The sequence below is a fragment of the Taudactylus pleione genome, unplaced genomic scaffold, assembly GCF_031769625.1.
Source record: "Taudactylus pleione unplaced genomic scaffold, aTauple2 ptg000090l, whole genome shotgun sequence".
NCBI lineage: Eukaryota > Metazoa > Chordata > Amphibia > Anura > Myobatrachidae > Taudactylus > Taudactylus pleione.
The window spans coordinates 6,399,316-6,418,944 of NW_028284492.1; the positions used below are offsets into that span (position 1 = coordinate 6,399,316).

Sequence of the window (19,629 nt, forward strand, 5' to 3'; positions counted from 1 at the left end):
GTGATAAATACAGGTGATTTATGGTCAAGGAAGTGTGCTAATTCAATGTAGATTTGCACTCCATTACAGTATATGTGTGTTTCATTATGACTACAAAGCATGTGGGCTTCATTCCAGGGAGTGTGTGCTGCATTACAGGGAGTACATGCCCAGGGATGTTTTCTACATTACAGGGAATTTGTGACTATTGCATGAACTGGGATGTAGTTTAAATCCTGGCATACGGGACATGCCGGTGACAGAATCCTGACACTAGGCACAATCCTGGCGCCGGCATCCCGATGGTTAATAGTATGGTTAGGGGGAGGCTCAGGATTAGGGGTTAGGGTTAGGCACTAGGGGGGAGGGTTAGGTTAGACACTGGTGGGAGGTTAGGTTTAGGGTGCAGCGAGGGAGGGTTAGGGTTAGTGGTAGGGTTAGGATACTTACTGACAGGTGTTGGTATCCTAACCCTGTCAGGATTCTGACCAGCGAGATCCCAAGAACCGGCATCTCGTTACCAACCCCATGAACCTTGTGGAAGGGAGAAAGTTAGTGTGGATTATATAACATTCCAGAATATAATAGACTGCAGCATATTTTTAATACTCAGTTGGATAGTAATTTTATGATACAACTCTCAGACAGAGCAGTGCATGCCTTCTTTAGCACCACATGCAACTATTAAGCAAAAATTTGTGCATGAGTAGAAAATATTTACACTAACCAATTTCCCTCTGTTAAAATTTAGGAAGTATTCTCTGTGTAAGATTGGAGACAGTGGGCCAAATGTATTAGGGTGAGAGTTTAGAAAATTTGAGAGTTTAGCAGTAAACTCGCTTTAGTTTAAACTCGCTCAATGTAATAGAGTCTGAGAACATGCAAACTCCCATGTTTTTAGACTCAAAAACTCTCACAATTAAAACTCTCATCCATATGGTTTCCCATTTTGAAGATAAAACTCTACCAATGTGAGAGTTTATTGCTAAACTCTTATGTTTTCTAAATTCTCACCCTATTATATTTGGCCCAGTGTGTTAAACTACTATAATCTTCTTAGTCCCTGTAGGTGTCAAATGAAAAAGTTATAGGATCAATGCAGGAAAAATAAGTCCATCATTCTGGAGATTTTCAGCTTGGTGGGTGTTGTAATATAATATTACCAATCATAAGGCAGGTTTACCCATGTATTTCTACACATTCTGTTTAATTTTCTAAACATTTTCCATTAAAGTTTTATGAAAAAAACAATAGGATGATACAAAGAAAAACAATGCACAATTAATAGCAAAAAATAGTACAATTTAAGTAATTATTATAAAATATCATATGGGAATAGAGAGAAAGGGAAATAAGGAAGAAAATTGAAAATGTGGTGCAGCCACTACATTCTTCATACAACACAGGAAACATTTTATTGATTTAATGCATTAATTAGAAGCATTTTTCCATTTCACCATCCAGTGTTAGGATTGCTAATATCCTGTGAAGACTAATGTCTTTGAGAGGCTTCCATAAATTAGTTGCTAATTTTTATTTTATTTTTTTTAGAAAATAAAAAAATAACATATTATATAAACATTATTAGTTCGCAAAATTAATGACTTAATTTTATAATGTTGATAGTGTTCCCAGTGTGACACACACATTTAATAGCCATGCAGTGTAGCACTGCCTGATATTTTTTATTAACAGTCAACAAATCATAAACTGTCTCATAAACAACAGTCAGCCAAGAATAATGGAATCTTATAATTTTTAATCTGCTTTAGTCAAATACTTTACATATGACAAATGACCTTGTCATTTGATGTTCTTAGAGCAGTTATTAATAATTATTAGCAATTAGTCATCCAGAGGGCTAGGGGTCATTCTGACACCAAAATACAGCATCTGGGATGTAGACTCTCCATTGTTGATTCAGCTCCATCCTTATAAGTAAAATTGAGAAGATATATTACATTAAGAAAAAGCACATTAGGGATGTCTGTTGTTTTGGTTTACATGAAGAATAATGGAAATATGTGTCACAAAGGACTGTAATTAAGTAAATTCTAATTGGTTTCCTGCTTGTTATTTTAAAGTTGAAATAATACAAATGATAATTTTTGTGGCTAATTTTGAAGGGATAACAGGCGAGTGTAATGACAGTATTTGTGAAATGATCCTAATGTTCCAGCCCTTTTAACCCAGGAAGGGTTTGCTGCAATGCAGAGAGAGGGAAATGAATGGCAAACCTACAGGCAAGGAAGAAAAAATTTTAAATCAGTTTTGCGTTTGGTATTGAATTGGTTAAAAAAATAAAACTTAAGTGTTGAACTCTACTACGTAGAAGAGGGTAATAGTGCACAGTAATTTTTGTAGCTCTAATGCTGTCGATTGTTAGAACTATACAATATGAAACCAACTGGAGGGGTTCTGATGTACATATTTTATGGTATCATGTCCTAGAACACCTGAATAGTCATCATTTATACTTAGCAGCTTTTCTGCTGCAATAAGAGTTAAACTTGTTTGTGCTTACAGGAGATGCCTCAGCAAATAAGTGTAGGGAGAGGCAGATAAATTAGTGCAATAGTGGGAAGTCAAACCTCTGACCAATGCGCAATCATCTTTTCATTAAATGAAAGTTAGAAAGTGGCATATGGGTCACTTTTGTGTGTGTGTTGCTTATTTTTATATTTGTCAGAGTACATTTATATATTGTATGTAGAAGTGCAACATGGAGGGAAAAAATGGGCAGCTTTGCTCTGGTGCAACATTAAATACCTTTCAAGGAGTGAAATGGCACCATGGCAAGGGATCCCCCTAACAGTATGCACTCTTCTCCCCTTCATCTCATGTCAATGATATTGCTAAATAATATTAAAGTGGTTAATCCCATTTTTGCACTACGCTCCACTCTCCAGGGAACTCCCTGACTCTGTCCAATTCCTCCCCCCCCCTTTCTGTTGAAAGTTCTGCTCCTCTGAACAGGGTCTATTATAGAGGAGGTTGTACCTGTGTGGGGGCCAGGTTGCCAGGAGGCACTGTCACACACTCAACATGGCATATGCATGCTATCTTCAGAAGCAAACCACTAGGCCCCAGTATTCACAGCAAATAATAGAAGCACCCCAACACATTTTACCACATCCCCATATTATCTGGGGGTCGATAGATCAATGGAAAAAAATAGGGTAGTGGTACTCTTTTAGCGCTTCAGGGGAAGGGCACCAACCGCCTTAAAATGCAACTTTGGTTCAACCCACTGAGAACCGAAACATAGCAAGCAGACAAAATGGTGGTGTATTTAGAAATGGTGCTAGTATGGATAATGGGTGAGGGAAGATCTATAATATAGGTTATAAATAAGGAATAAACCTTCCCTTGTGCTGTGCGCAGTTCACCTGCAGCACATTTCAGAGATATGAAATGACATAAGAACGCAATATCATAGTGCAACAATGTCTAATGATAAATAATAGTTAGCTCAAAATGACGTAATTGTCAACTTTAGTATGTGAACCATACATATAATAGTGACACAACAGGAATTGAAAGGCATTTATTAGATCAATAACAGGAAATAGAATAACCCAATGGAGGGTGAATCATAGAGTAATACATATAGTACTGTACAGTATATAATCTAGGACTTTTACCAGAAGGGTGAGTAAAACAGGCGTATGGTATAAAATCTGAGGTTCCGGATTTCTGAGACCTAGGTTCTGGATGGGATGGGTATGGAATGCCGCCGCTCGGGATCCGGGCGGTCAAAATCCCAACTCCCGACAGGTTTAGGATACCAACACCTGAAGGTAGGTATCCTAACCCTCCCTCTCCCTACCCTAACCCTCCCTCCCCAGTGCCTGAACCTAACCCCCCCCCTTAGTGCCTAACCCTAACTCCTAACCCTAACCATCTCCCCAACCCCACTACTTACCTTAAGGATTCCGGCGGTCGGGAAGCCGACACCAGTATTCTAAGCGCCGGCATCCCCTGTGACGGATACTGAACGTATCCCGTTCTCGACATCACTCAATCAGGGAACCGTTCTTCTTTGTTTGAAGTCCAATGAGATTTTCCCAGCCAACTCATTTCAAGACTGTCTCTCTTCCTCAGGGCAGGGGTCGAAAGATTAACTGATGGCTCTGCTTCTAGAATTGCTGCTATTGCGCTGCACACACCTATGTACTGTGGGGGAAATACAGTATCATGTTTTTGTGTTTCACAATGTGTACAAATAAGTGCAAACTTACTGTAAATAAAAATTATTACATTCATTATTTTCAAGCAGATTCAATTAGTTAACATTTAAAATTATGTCTTTACTGTCTGGAGTTATTTGAACCATAATGTAGGATCAATTCAGGAGTATAGTACAGGTTGAATCTCCCATATCCAAAATGCTTGGGACCAGGGGTATTTTGGATAACGGAATATTCCGTATTTTGGAATAATTGCATATCATAATGAAATATCTTGGGAATGGGACCCCAATATACACACAGAATGCATATATGTGTTATATGCACCTTATACACATAGCCTGCAGCTCATTTTATACAATATTTTCAATAATTTTGTGGCTCAAGCAAAGTTTGTGTACATACATAAAATAAATTTATGTTTCATTTACACCCTATACACACAGCCTGAAGGTAATTTTATACCATATTTTTAATAATTTGTACCTTAGACAAAGTTTGTGTACATTGAACCATCAAAAATCAAAGGTTTTATTATCTCAGTCATGCCAAAATTATTCCGTAATTCGGAATATTCCGTATTTTGGAATAATTGCATATCATAATGAAATATCTTGGGAATGGGACCCCAATATACACACAGAATGCATATATGTGTTATATGCACCTTATACACATAGCCTGCAGCTCATTTTATACAATATTTTCAATAAATTTGTGGCTCAAGCAAAGTTTGTGTACATACATGAAATAAATTTGTTTCATTTACACCCTATACACACAGCCTGAAGGTAATTTTATACCATATTTTTAATAATTTGTACCTTAGACAAAGTTTGTGTACATTGAACCATCAAAAATCAAAGGTTTTATTATCTCAGTCATGCCAAAATTATTCCGTAATTCGGAATATTCCGTATTTCGGAATATTTGGATATGGGAGACTCAACCTGTAGGAGGAAACAACGAGTCATTTAAACCAATGACAGCTGTGGGCCAAATGATACAGCAGCTTGTATATTGCAGTGATGTTTTCACCAGCTCTAGAGATGAGGTTTTCAATTACACCTTCAAACCAGCAATAATTGTGTACATCCTGGAATTCATTTAAAGGTGGACACATATGCGCACAACCGTACGCAGGAAAAGACGGACCGATGATTAAGCGCATTTATGCGCATATAAAAATACATCCAGCAGTGCTAGTATTTGCACTGGGTGTATATACATCAGGCGTAACAAATGTATACAGTATACTTAAGTACAATGCTAGTTTAGAGAAGGCAAAAGGCTTGACAGTGTTACTATTTTATATGGATTTTGCATTTCTCTATACACAACATATGGACAATACTATAATGTAATGCAGTGTCCAATATATAATTATGAATAGTGTCTTGACAGCTATTAATAAGCATAAAAGTCACATTAGCCATATGTAATTAAAAACAAACGCAAAATAGAAATGCAATTTAAATTATTTTAAATTGAATAATAAAAATCTAAAATATCCCTCTTCAAAATGAAAAGGGATCTTTTTTCCTGTTGCAGTCCAAATGGAAATTATCATTAAGGAATGTGACTAAACAACCACATCTTCATATAATATACAGTAGCAGTCTTACTAATAATTCAAATATTATCAGCCAATAAGAACTGGCTAACTGATCATCAATGTGTCTTTGTTCCAGCCGTCCAGCAGCCTCCTGACAAGTGGACTGTATTCAGGTATACTTGATTCATAATTATGTGAACATGCCCTTACTGAACTCGGCCCATGCGTTCCATCTCTCCCATCGTAAGAAGTCATAACAGTGTCTCAAAAGTCATTCTTGTTCTCCAGTTTATTACCGACTTACAAGTGTATGTTTTGTGTATGCCCAATTGAAGCAGACATTTTACGATCTGAACCAATACTGTGCTAACTGATAACATCACTGCATCATGTGCACAAATAGGGGAGCTTGCGGGTCTTACAAAATTAACAGTCTTTGTAGGCACTTGAGTTACATAAAATATGGTATTTTTACAGGTTGCCAGATATAGATATTACTAAAGCAGATTAGGAGGGTTCCAGACATTTTTTCTTCATCTGGCATGCAAATTATCAATAAATATTTATTTTAGCATTCATCCAATTTAAAATGCATACAAATTAGGAAGAGCTTTAGGAATTTATTTCTACTTTTATTGAGTAAATATATTCAAGGTCTGAACATTTGATGGATTAAGAAATTATACTCGAATCAAAGCAAGGTCTTGTAAACTATTTCAAAAATCTTTTTTTTTTATCCTGAAAATATTCTCAAGGTCTCAACAAGTTACTGTAAATTAACCATTATTATTAGAGATGAATTGCATGGTATATCTATATATTAAACATTAATCTTATTGTATAGAATATAATTTTTCAGAATGTTAGCTAATGTAAATGCTGATAAAGTTTATGACAGTTTTTCCTATTAATGCTTCTATTCTATAATTTATTTATTTCTATTTGAGGCCAAATGAGAGGGATCATCTCTATGGATTGTTCTCTTTCACTAAAGAATTCCATTGTCCTGTATTGACGACATGGCTTTACCCAGCTTGCAATGGTTGTTTTAAACATATTCAAGAATCACGCCAAAGCTTTACAGTGATATGGATTGATTAATTAATTAATTGAAGCAGATGTTAGATGCAAATGAGTTGCGGTTCATGAATTTTGCGTTCGTTTTATAATACATTAAGGAAGTACTCCATCAAACAAATAGTACAGTAAAGAAAGGTGAACTATAAGAAGCTATCTCTTCCCATAATTTATGATAATCTAAACTAAATTTCAATAATCTTATTCCTAGGAAAATAAGCACTGTAAATCTACACACATAAATCCAGATTTTGTAGACTCAGCCAATTTAGTTGTTTCAATCAAATTGATAGATAAATGGGAGGGGAGTGGACTAAAATAAAATAAAAAATAAAAGGATTGTCTTAATTATAAAAATCTAATCTGTTTGGAATTGATCTTTCAACCTGGATAATACTAACTGGTTGTAACTATGTTGGCCTGTGTACAGCATCAGCCAACAGGAAACATTGGATCTCTCACATATGTTATCTGGCCCACTCACCAATTGTTTGCCCAGTTTGGCTTTAATTTGCTACTGTTATGTATCCCTGGGGAGATTCACACAAACAAGAGATAATAATGAGTCCCAGGTGAACAGATAACAGCTAGACTAAGGTACAGTCCTATGGTTGAGTTGCAGCTTTGAAGGCTGATGTGTACTTGGCGGAAGGTGCGGCCTCAGGATGAGTTGCAGCCTTGAGAGCTGATGTGCACTTGGCTGAGGTGCGGCCTTGGAGCCAAGTTGCAGCCTTGAGGGCTGATGTGTAATTGGCTGAGATTTGGCCTCAGACCTAGTTGCAGCCTTGAGGGCTGATGCGTACTTGGCTGAGATGCAGCCTTGGGGCTGAGTTGCAGCCCTCAGGCCTGATGTGTACTTGGCTGAGATGCAGCCTTGGGGCCAAGTTGCAGCCTTGAGGGCTGATGTGTACTTGGCTGCGATGCGGCCTTGGGGTCGAGTTGCAGCCTTGAAGGCTGATGTGTACTTGGCTGAGATGCGGCCTTGGGGCCGAGTTGCAGCCTTGAGGGCTGATGTGCACTTGCCTGAGGTGTGACCTTGGAGCCGAGATGCGGCTGAGACTGCCGAGATGTAAGACACAAAAGTCCACTCAGACACTGCAGTGCGACTTAGACTGCCATGATGTTAAGGAACTAAAATCCACTCAGATGCAGCAGTGTGGCTGAGACTGCCATGATGTTTTCAGGAACTCAAAGTCCACACAGATGCTGTAGTGCGGCTGAGACCACCATGAGGTTGGTAACAAGGAGTCCACTGAGACACTGCAATGCGGCTGAGACTGCCATGATGTTTTAAGGAACTAAAAGTCCACTCAGAATCAGCAGTGCAGCTGAGTCTGAAGAGACACGCTGGACAGGAGGAGATGGAACACACATGAGGATACCCTCCACACACAGGAACTGGAAGGCACAAACTGAATGCTATCACCAGCATCCGAGCAGAGAACCAGCAGGGAAGAAAAAGGAGAGGGATCCAATCCGAGAAGGGCAGAGATGATGGAGCGGACAGATAAGAGGACCTCACGGAGAAGCAGGCTGGTGACTTTGTCTCCTAGCAACAGGCCTTAGAGAGCAGCCTGGAATACTGTTGTCAGACAAGACGTAGCGGCGGCTTATGACAGCTACCAAGATAGGTCCTAAAAGAGTGAATGGATCTTCATATGTCACCACTAATGTCCCAGGTTTTATTTTTAGAATCGGCATTACAAGACCTAATTACTGGCACAGTGTATTTTCAGTAATATGTTAATTGGTACTAAGATTTCAAAATAAACATATATTTGATAATGCCTCATAGTAACCCATTGTTTGTACCCTTATTACAGAAGTACCATTTTCTGGGTCTCATTTACAGCCAAATAATAACTACATTAATTTATTTAGTTACCAAAGCTACAGATGCAAATCCAGGCAAGCTAATCCATCTCAATCTGGAAGGATTGAAAGATTATCCTACTGACCCTAAGGTGAGCGGTACCCTATATACATAAAAGAGGTCAGAAATTGAGTTACAGGTAACAGATGATTACTGGATAAATAAATTATAGCATTGTGAAATAAGTATATAAGCTTAAACAAGTAGATCATTTTAAAAAATATTGATGCATCCCTTTAAATTCACAAGGAAAGTAGACTAATGCCAAGTATTTTAAATGAATAAATACAATAACAGGTTGAATATTTGTAAAGTAGACATGCCCAAGGTTTAGATGTATCATGAACAAGCAACTATTCTTCAGTGGAGTGGAGTTGCCATCTCTAAAGTCTCTCAACCTAAAGTCTCCATCCTTTGGTCTCTCAACCCTAAGAAGCAAGTATCATTTATAGGTGCCACTCTCCTAATTTTTAAACCCTCTCCTTTAAAGCTTTTTTGGTCTCTGCTCTTCTTAATTTAACACATACTGATTGGGATTCAACATATCCACAGTGATATTGTACATGGACAGAATCCTTTTAGTAGGAAATTTTGCCAAAACATATCAGTTTGCATTGTGAGGTACAGACAGATGAATGTTTTAAACATTGCGACAAAACAGGCTTTTTTTTGTAAAAATTACATGGTAGTGCCCTTATATGTCCAAATTCCAAAAAAACAACCCTTCTTACAGCCTTTAATTCATAATCCAGAGGAGTAGAGTACCTACTGGGTTGCTGGATAAGCATGTTCCTCTGTACAAAAGATAAATTTTTCTCACTCTATATCATGCCACAAAAGCAATGTATATGAGAGAAGGACAATGAACCCACTAATTATGGCTCTAACTAGTTAATGGCTCTCGCAAGTTCGGTAAAATAACCTATGCTGGTTTTGTTTGACTATTCAAATAGATAATATATGGAGAAGATGGATACATTGTGATGATAAAATGCTCCTAGCACCTTATTTTTTTTACTTGCTTTTTACTTGTTCTGTGCAGTGCAAACATAAAGCATAAATAAAACCTTTAATTCAGAATAAAAAAGAATACAAGTTGTTATGATTAATACAGATACAAATCTATCTGTGACAACCATGAACCTACTGTAGGAAACATGAATTTCCACGAACAAGATTATAATTAAGATAGCCGGTGAGGAATGGCTTCAGGTCTGTGATGAAGAAACATAAATATTTAGCAATTTTTAAACTGTATACTCCTACCAGTAACAGGCTGGCCCAGGTGTGCACTTCAGTCACACCCACAAATGTAGGGTGAAATATAATTTTTAAAAATGTTGTTTCATTTTCCTTTAGGCTGTAAATCTTTGCCTACTTATTGCAGTGAGTGGCTCACAACAGTCTAGGAATAATTGTTACAGATAATTATTTTTATCTTCTCTGAATCTAACTTATAGGTGGTCATGGGAATGGTTTAAAAAACATGAAGTGTTACCTCTATAACACTCTACTGTGCATTTCTGAAAATCTATAATGAAATAGAATTTAATGTATTACTGAATGTGGTGAGATGAGGGTCCCCTAGCCTGTCAATAGCCTTATACCTCATTTCTTACAGAAAGGGACACAGGGCCTGATTCAGTAAGGTTTGCAACTGTGATTATGCATGCTATTGGCTGATTGTTGCGATCTGCACATGCGTATGCGTGCGCGAACTGGCCGCTGTGATCGGGACTGCAATTGTAGTGACTACGCAGATCCATCGCAGAGTGATTGACAGCAAGTGCTGTTTGTGGGAAGTGATGGGGGTGGTCGGTGAAACGCAGGCGTGCCAGTGCATTTGAACGACGTTGCAGGGCGTCCATAAATTTTCAACTGCGATGCCATACACAACTTGGGTTTTCAGTGTGTGTGATTAGGTTAGCAATTTCTGAGTAAGGTCAATCCTTGTGCTTGTGTGTGTGAGGCTCAGATTGTACTCGATGTTACTGACGGTTTCGAAGTGTTGCTAAACATTACTGATGTGTGTTAGGTAAGGTGGGCGTCCTTGTGTTGTGCTGCGATGGCATAGCGATTGCAATGGATTAATATATCATCGCAGAGACTGCGTACGTAATCGCAGCTGGGATCGCAGTTGCGAACCGTAGTGGATCAGGCCCACAGATTGTCCATATTGCCTGCTATGTTAAAAACTGGGGATATTATAAGATAAATGGTAATAGTATGTGCAATGTGGCCAGGTTGGTTATTATTATCTTTTACTGCAATTCATCAGTGTATCTGTTTTAGTATAGTGTCAATATATATAATTTAAAGATACAGGGAAAGAATCTCTCCCAGGCAGATAACCCCTTCCAAAATCCCCACTTATCCCCGCCATGGTCAATCCCATAGGCAAACCCCTCCCTAGCCCACACCATGCTGACCACAATAGAAATAGCATATAATACTAAAGTTGCATATTTTTAATATCCCCACAGTGTCACAAATGAAGAAATTAGCACCACCTGTTGATCTTTCAAAATGTGTCAGCCTGCAATGAATATAAATGTGCACCACCTAGGAGAGGGTTGTTAGGGGTGCACTGATATATTATTAACCATCTATTAGGTCAATTATTAATACTGTATAATAATAAACTGTCCAGTATATAAGGAGGCCAATCTGTACATATATGTCCAGGGCAGTGCTAGGTTCTTCGATTGCAAAACCCCCCAGATTCCCAAACTTTCTCAAATGATCTGTAATGGAGCCCACATCTGGAATAAAAACATTCAGATCAGACAGGGTGGCCCTACTTCAACATGTAATGGCTTACTGTGGTTGCTGGTCCTGTATATAACAGGACAATGTTTTGAAGGACCCAATCCGTGTCCTCAAACAGGTCCTTTACACTCCTAGTAGTAGTAACTTGGGTAAAGGAGATAAAAGGGAAGGCTGGGCACACAGTTGTTTGGTGTTATGACCCAAAGAGATTTGGTGTTGTTGTTATGGTTTATGCCAAGTCCAGCAAGAAGGACATCAGAAACTCACTGAGCGAATAAATGGAAACCGATCAATGGCAAGGCGGTGAGGGATTTTGTATTACCAGTACACCCCATTGCTACAATGTGAGCACTTTGTGAATTTGTGGACTTCAGTGTACCTTATGGGCATGGGTTGACTGATTCCCGGCACCTACCACACTAGGTAGAGGTCTGGCCAAGCGACTGGGATCAGCAAGATTAATGCCACCAGAGCAAAACTTCATTCAGAGGTACATCTCTCAGTGGCTTCCCTCTCAGTGACTTTCCTCTCAGCAATACTTTTCACAGACAAGGCAGGTAAGTGAGAGACTGTTTCTGACTGTAATCTCCATGCAGCTGGGTTTACTGATAGGGGGTGGAGTGTGGTAATACTAGTGGAATTCCTATATATATTATATATCATTAAAGTTACTGTTTTTACATTGTTATATTGTATAATAAATAATATAAAGGTTTTGTTGTATCTTTGCCATTGTGGCTTTCCAGTACAATCTGTGGATTCATGAGTTACCGGGGTACCGTGTCTGCTATACTGTAAGCAGACACCTTTGTCAAGGAGGTAAAGCAAAGCACACATTGACCAAGTATCCTCACACTAATCCTGAGCGTGAACCTTTTCATCCTATGTACCCTACCAATTTATACCATGATATGCATATCTCAATTCCCTACTCAAACAAAGCACTTAGTTACTTAATTTCTATATGATTTATTTGCATCTTGGTGTATTGACTGAGCTCCTGTATTCTCCACATATCCTTCATGTGTATTGGTGTAAATTTCTGACACTGGGTTAATTCTGGCAATACAAACAGTAACTCTTGTGTACTTAAAGGGAATACTCATACATATAAATAATGGGTGTATATATACAAATAATAAATACTCATACATAAAATAACATAAACATCATGATAGTGAGTACTCATTTGTCGCATATTAATCAACGGTAATGTATGTTATATTATGATAAACATAACTGGATCATCAGTAATGTTTTCAATACCTTAAATGGACTCTGTAGATATATTAAGAGGTAAATGTACCTGTATACATATGCTGGTGCTGGAAAAACCGCTGGCAGTAGAGATACCATTGTTTTTCTCCTCTTGTCCATAATCCACCCATGGCTCTTCTGTCGATCTTATTGAAGTTGAATAATACTGTGTTAAAGGCTATACATGTGGATTTTTAGTAAGGACCAACAATATGACCAACAATATGATCAAGAGGAAGACTGTGGTGTTGCACGGTGGGGGGTTTAACATGGAACTATCTGGGATATACATTGACCCCAGCAAAAAATTAAAAGTTACAGTCACTCTAATATGATAAAATAAAATTAACTCACAAATACAAAACAACTGCCTTAATATTTTAAAATTAATAATGTCCTTGCAACATACATACAGTAATGTCATGTTTTGGAAAATAAGATAAGATAGATCATACCTGGTGCAACTGAAATACATTACCAAGAGGGCTAGATTAAAAGTGATATACAGTATTAGTTTATGCACACAATTTATCAATCAGTGTGCCTAAGCTATTCTACTAAGGCACAATGTATAAAAGTGTAATTAGTGCAAAAAACATTTGCAGAAAACTAATTATGCATTTGCTTCCCCACAATGTGAGCTATTTATTGACCAAGTGCAAAAGTATGAAAGTGTAACAGCCCATAGCTAACGGTGTGATTTGTTTTCATTATCTATATTGCACTAGACAGATCAAAAAGTAATTGCTGATGGTTATAGGTTGCTGAACATTTGCACTTTTGAACATTATTAGTATATTAGTAAATAATCCATGTATATAAAAGTGAGATCAGATATGCAAATAATAATAAGAATAAGAATACTAAGAATAAGAGTAAAATTAATAGGGTAGCATTTCCCTGCTCCATACACTTTTTTTTTTACAAAATATAGTATGATATTTTGTAGGCATAACAAGACAGTAAATATTTGAAAAAATATATATTACATTTACATTTATCACCATCAATAGACCTCCAAGGATATTAGAATTATTTAATATATGTTTTACCATATTAACAATGTGGCAAATGAAGCTACAACTCCAGGCCTCCACATAAAAATAGGCCCATCATCATGACAGCAGGACAATGACCAGCCACCTGTTGGCCACATGGTCGGCCATAAATCACACCCACACAGCACTGGTCACACCTCCTCCGCTTCTCACAATAGGCCCATGTGCCCTTAATCTGGCCCTGTGTTCAATAATGTATAGATATCATGTTAAAAATGTGTTCACGCTCTATTGTCTTCCCACAAATAACAAGTCTTGTCATAAGCTGTACAGTAACCTCATACAGGAGGCACAGCTGACACACATACAGTGAAATATATTGAAATTGTTTCAGTTTCAGTTATACATCCTAAAGAAATCCGTAAGAATGTGAACATGGAGGTGGTGAAATTTGGATGACACAGAACGCTATATTAAAATATGAATTTTGTATTAAGAAAAGTGAGAATGACAACTTATTTGCTAATAATATATATATATATAAATATGTGTATATATATATATATATATTTATATATTCTACAAAAACAGATCTATGCTTTACCTTCTGAATTTTTAACATTGTCAGTTCTGTAAGCATGTAATGTGAATTTCGGTGAATGTTTTAATAAGTGTCAAATAAGCCCTTTAAAGTGGGTGCCCTGTTTACCAAGGGAAAACCTCCACCTAAACCAGCAAACATCTAAACTGGACCTTGATCATTAGGGCAGTGTCAGCATCTTTGAAAGCCGCAGCACAAACAGATTTGAGCAGTGGGACTTTCATCACTGGCGAGGTCACTCAATGACATGGAGGGAGTGGGTCCAAAATGAAGACTACCTTGTTCAGTCATATGGCATCATCTATTAAGTAACCCAGAAAAATTAATTTTAAAAGCCAGGCAGCACTTATGATGAGTGGAGCATGCTCTGTCATGATAAACATTGAAGCCTTCAGCAAATTGTTTTTTTTTTTTTAATGAAAATGTACTAATCACTTAGCTGATCTTATATGAGTGAGATTCAGCCTCTTTTTCTCACTAAATTAAATTATCAAGAATGCTGGCAAATGTTGCTAATCGTGAAGACTGGTTCAGCATTAAGCAATGTTTTCTGGGCAAGTATGTTAGTTGTGTACGCTGCATAAGATTGTAAACTGAATAAAGTAACAACACATCTATATTACTTGAAATATTCCATCAAAAATGTATCTGTTTGAAACAAATTTTTATTTCTTTAAAAGTGAAAGGTGATGAATTACTCCAGGATTTTAAATGACAGCACATGTTGTTTTCCAGTAGAAAACATGTTCATGTATTTAGGTATAATTGAAATAATTGAAAAAAAATAAAAACTTTCACCAACCAATCAAAATAAAACCCGTTAAACACATGTTGAAAAAGTGTCCACTGCACATTCGCAGATAGCAAGCCATGTGTATAATTGCCATACATTTTTAAGCACATACAGTCAGAGTATACACCCCATATAAAATAGAATACATCTTCACCCAAGGTGTTATTATAGATGGATATCCCATTGGACCCTTCCCACTACAGTCCGGCACTGTGTATACTAGTTTTAGATAGCATAGGTCACTATGCCATCAAAATGGAAATGTACAGATATATGGATACATAACATTTACATATTTAAAGACTGATGACCTAGTTACTAAGCAGGGCATAGACTGAAGTAATGTATAGGATTCATAGATACAGTAACATGGAGCTACAAATATCATAAAATGTAGAGAATATTTGAATTGCAGCTATTATATTCTAAATCAATAATAATGCTATGCATTATGTAAGCATATATTCATATTTCATGATAGCAGTTGTTTTTATGTTTTGCATTTGTTATACAATTTAGGCCTTTTTAGTTTCCTTAAACCTCTATTTTGAGTTGACTGACAATAATAAGAAAGCTAATTACTCTCAGACTGCATATGTACAGAGTGTAAAAAGGAGAATGGTTTCAATTAATGTCTTTATACCCTACATTTATACTATTTGTTGTAATATGTGTTGTTGCAAATAAGCCTAATATTTGCAATGTTTTAATAAAAATACATTGTAAATACAATTTCAAAAGTTACATTTAGTCTTACAATTTATTATGTTCCTCATTATTTTTCAAAACCTTTAAATGACAATACTTTATGAAATTAACTTCACTACAATACCCACTTAAAAAAAAAATTCCATATTATAATTTACGATTTAAAGGATTCATCCCTTACTAGCTAAGCATGAAGACATACCTACCCTAACATTCAAAGACTTTATACATGCATTCAAAATGTAATTCTGTAACTGAAGAAGCATTATCATCTTAAGGTATTTTGAAGACCCTAAGAATGCAATAAAATAAATATATAAACTATGTTCACAAACAGTAGAATCGCACATCAAAAAGATGTCTAGATAATGCTAAATATTGTTCAGTTGTAAATAGAGAGATACTTGGCTGCTTAGTAAGAATATTTGTGCAATGAATGTATTCAGAATTTTATTTGAAGTGAACTGCAAAGTACAAAGGGATGGTATGTGTATGATTTTTCTTCGGTGTCCAGAAGCAGTTAAATATTTAGTTAGTGTTGACCAAATTATAACCAAAGCCTACACTGTACTATAAAAAAATAAAACAATGTGTCTTTTGTCTGCTGTAAGAGCCTGTCTGCACAAAGCACCAGGGCCTTTAATCCCAGGACTTAAATAATTCAGGTAACACTTGATTACTCCAGAATGGAACATCAAGTGCTTCTGAACTGCACAATATTAAAAAGCCTATCTATGTTAGCACTAAAGTATTCCATGAGTACATAACTATACCACATCCACTGAGCAGTAAAAGAAGCATAATACAAATTCCAGTTTATTTTTCAGCAATGAGGGATGGACAAACATAAAACAATGAACATCTACCAAAATGCTGTAAATTTCCAGTTTCCTTTATCTGATTCTTCTTTGTTAAAGGGTCATTTTGAGGTGTTTTTTTTTAAAGATAGGAAAGAAAAAAAAAACACTTTTACAGTCTTTGTGCTGTCTGTAACACTGTGCATCAAATATTTGTCATACAATAAAACAGCAATAAATAGTATCTTGATCATCTTGTTAATTTTATTAATTACTTATAAGATTTTGGCTTTGTTTTTATCTTCTGCATGGGTGCATAATCAGCATTCTGCAATATGAATGATGTAGTGTGTGCGTATGGCGTGCATAATTTTATATATAGAGAGAGAGAGAGAGAGAGAGAGAGAGAGAGAGAAGAGAGAGAGTGAGAAAACTCCTGTTGGTGGTTTAGTATACACACTAGGGATGTAACCTCCACTAGGAAGGTCCATAGGGTGAATGTTGCAGGAAACTGAATTATAAAGACAACACAGGCTGCATAGTAACATCCCACCAGGCATGAATGTCTACTTAAATGCCCTATTAAAAAGGTTATGTTATGTAGGCCATGCATGCTATTTTCATTCTAAGCAGCAACTAAACAACTAAATACAAATTGTGCCACAATAATGGTTATGTAAAAAGAGCAATATAAAGGTGAGAGATAAACGTCTTGACATGAAAGAGGGATAAATGAGGGATCTGATGAAACAATCCCAATAATAAAAAAGAGGGTATAATGAAAATTGAGGTCGAGAATCACAAAGACAGAGGGACAGGTACATAAAAAACAATGACAGTAAGAGAATAATGTACTTCCCCTGCATCCGTATTAAACTTTGCAATGTAGCACCACTCCAACAGGAATCCTAGGATTTATGCTGCAGGTTCCAAATACAAATCTCTGGCAAGTTTTTCTTCCCATCTCCTTCTGTTCCCCTCGGTCTGTGAAAGGGGCTTCTGGTCAGCACTGATTAATATATATTTTTTTTTTGTGGACTGTTGCATAATGGAGAAATGGCTGGTGACCCAGCAACGACTAAACCTTCAGCTAGTTCAATGTAGCAAGCTGAGAAGGGGGCTGTTGGACAGAGACCCCAAGCATTGACCCGCATTCATTCTGCCGGCTCTCTATTCATTCACAGTCTTATTGTCGCTCGCAGAATCCCATTGTTTAGCTTATAACAATAGACATTTAGAGGGAAAGTAAGAGATTCCTCACATTCCAAACTGTTCTTTAATTTTATGTGTGTATGTGTGTGTGTGCATGTATACATGTGCATATGGAGATATATATATACCATATATGTATATATTATACATGAATTATATATATATATATATATATATATATATATATATACAGTATATATAATCGCACACAAATACATACTCATTTTTTCAAATATTAAATGTTCTATATGTATATCAATAGATATGCGTGCGTGTGCGTGTGCGTGTGCGTGTGCACACATATTTTCTCAGCAGCAGTAATTATACAATATTATTACTGTATTGCGCAACAACTAATTTTTCATTGAACATAAAAGTAAAGATATCATAATGTATCCATGACACGTCCATAAAGGTAGTTAATCCGGCAGTTTGATTCGAGCGAAATACACCTTTGCCTCACTTTGCTCTATCACTCTAGGAGGAGAGTATTTATGCAAAATAGGTCAGTTACTTAATAGAAACAAGAAGCGACGCAGTAAGGTCTAAGGAACACCGGTACAGCAATGTACCGCTTCTTGTCTTATATTTCAGTCTTTATATCTACTTGTAGATGTGTTGCAAATTAAAATATTTTTTTTTTCATTTTTAATTACTTTTTTGTGTTGCACATAAAAACACATGCATGTATGTATGTATGTATGTATGTATGTATGTATGTATGTATGTATGTATCATCTATCTATCTATCTATCTATCTATCTATCTATCTATCTATCTATCTATCATCTCTCTCCACCCACCTGCCATACTCTCTCATTAAGATAACTAATTCTAACTACAGAAGTCGTCATATATTGACCAATGGCAAAAAAAACCTTAAATAGTAGATAGACAGAAGATAGATTAGATAGATAGATAGATAGATAGATAGATAGATAGATAGATAGATAGATAGATAGATAGATAGATAGATAGACGCAAAGCATTCAAAGGGCAGAGATCAATTCAGAGGGAAAAGGTATTTCTGTAAACAATTGGTCCTAAGAATGACAAGAACATAAAAAGAGTGAAATGAAGGTATTTGGATCAGCTGCACCATCCCATTGTTCGTTTCCCCCATTGATATGGTAATGCTACCAGTGGCACAATAACAAAGAACACCTTGCAGTTTTAAAATACTTTTGTGCCCTAGCCAGAGAAGTTTATTATTAACTAATTAGCAACAACCTCTTCCAATGAGTTAGGTTACATTTTCATAAGCTTTGAACAAACATAGTGAACTGAGACGTTTGAAGATGATGGGCTTGCCAAGCAGAATGGAGAGTCCTGAGACAGGAGCTGATCTTTAATAATTAATGCATGCTATACGCGTTTAGTCTGTGTGTGCTGAGGCTGTGTACTGGCAGCGTTGTGTTGTAGCAAATTCCTCTAGTATTTCTTCCATAGATATCACAGGGACTCAGTGCATTACATTTCATATAATGTTTTATGCAACAAAAAGAATGAAAATATATCATAATACAATGCCTGTCACATGAGATGCAACTTACCTATAATAAATGTAGATCATAGTATTTGCTATGTACAAAAATAATAGCAACTATATGAATATATTATAGCAATATTCTAAAGGACATTGGCGCATAATACAAGGCAGTAGGTGCTTGGATCATCACAACTGACATTGTCACTATTTGAATATTGGGAATCTATATTCTATATAAATCTTACTGTATTCTAACGATAGTCTCACTGTGTAATTTCTGTTTTGCATTTGAATGTAAAGACCCAAACATTCGTGCAAATATTGTATTTGA

At 36.5% G+C, this 19,629-nt stretch overlaps 1 long non-coding RNA gene across 1 annotated transcript; it reads right to left on the reverse strand.

Moving 5' to 3' along the window:
• Positions 1-1,575: 1,575 nt before the first annotated feature.
• On the reverse strand, positions 1,576-13,291 carry LOC148527238 (uncharacterized). The gene is made up of 3 exons (XR_015878053.1): positions 12,750-13,291; positions 3,905-4,155; positions 1,576-1,910 (listed from the first exon to the last, which is right to left on the reverse strand). It is a non-coding gene; the product is annotated as an uncharacterized LOC148527238 (long non-coding RNA).
• Positions 13,292-19,629: the final 6,338 nt, after the last annotated feature.